The sequence below is a fragment of the Rhipicephalus sanguineus genome, chromosome 1, assembly GCF_013339695.2.
Source record: "Rhipicephalus sanguineus isolate Rsan-2018 chromosome 1, BIME_Rsan_1.4, whole genome shotgun sequence".
Classification (NCBI taxonomy): domain Eukaryota; kingdom Metazoa; phylum Arthropoda; class Arachnida; order Ixodida; family Ixodidae; genus Rhipicephalus; species Rhipicephalus sanguineus.
The window spans coordinates 153,247,479-153,248,960 of NC_051176.1; positions in this window are offsets into that span (position 1 = coordinate 153,247,479).

Genomic DNA, 1,482 nt, shown 5'->3' on the forward strand with positions numbered 1-1,482 from the left:
AAGGGGAACCTCTGAACAACAACAACAACAACAACTTCGTTTGCTGGCGCTTGGCCGACTCTGACTGAGGGGAAGAGATGACAGATTCGTGCCTGCGCGCACAGCAAACTTCGTTTGCTGGCGCTTGGCCGACTCTGACTGAGAGGAAGAGATGACAGATTCGTGCCTGCGCGCACAGCAAACTTCGTTTGCTGGCGCTTGGCCGACTCTGACTGAGGGGAAGAGATGACAGATTCGTGCCTGCGCGCACAGCAAACTTCGTTTGCTGGCGCTTGGCCGACTCTGACTGAGGGGAAGAGATGACAGATTCGTGCCTGCGCGCACAGCAAACTTCGTTTGCTGGCGCTTGGCCGACTCTGACTGAGGGGAAGAGATGACAGATTCGTGCCTGCGCGCACAGCAAACTTCGTTTGCTGGCGCTTGGCCGACTCTGACTGAGGGGAAGAGATGACAGATTCGTGCCTGCGCGCACAGCAAACTTCGTTTGCTGGCGCTTGGCCGACTCTGACTGAGGGGAAGAGATGACAGATTCGTGCCTGCGCGCACAGCAAACTTCGTTTGCTGGCGCTTGGCCGACTCTGACTGAGGGGAAGAGATGACAGATTCGTGCCTGCGCGCACAGCAAACTTCGTTTGCTGGCGCTTGGCCGACTCTGACTGAGGGGAAGAGATGACAGATTCGTGCCTGCGCGCACAGCAAACTTCGTTTGCTGGCGCTTGGCCGACTCTGACTGAGGGGAAGAGATGACAGATTCGTGCCTTGCGCGCACAGCAAACTTCGTTTGCTGGCGCTTGGCCGACTCTGACTGAGGGGAAGAGATGACAGATTCGTGCCTGCGCGCACAGCAAACTTCGTTTGCTGGCGCTTGGCCGACTCTGACTGAGGGGAAGAGATGACAGATTCGTGCCTGCGCGCACAGCAAACTTCGTTTGCTGGCGCTTGGCCGACTCTGACTGAGGGGAAGAGATGACAGATTCGTGCCTGCGCGCACAGCAAACCGTGTGTAGAATGTGCGTCGTTACTGCCTCACGAATCGACTGCTTCAAAAATTTTTGAAATCGGTCAGGTAGAAGCGAAGTTATAGTGATTTGTAAAGAGGTATGGGTGGACATTCAAAGATCTTGAAAGACACAGATGTTAGTATTCAGATTAAAATTAACCATAAAAATTTCCCACTTCATTACTTGATTTCTGTGCTGCAAATGCAGTGGCTTCTAGTTGTAAGCTGACTTTGTACACGATATGTTGCTTGCTCGTAGGGTGCTGCGAAAATCATGTCCTTCAAACTGATTACACCCACGGAAACACGAAATATGTACCTGCATAGATAAAATGACGCGCCAATGCTTCTAGTTACGTTGTACAAAACAATAGACGTAGTGAAGCGAGCCTTACTTCGCCTTGAAGAGTAGAACGCGACAGCATAATCGGGCCCCGTGCACATCGTTTTCAACCGTGCTTGACTGTTTCGAACTATCCTAG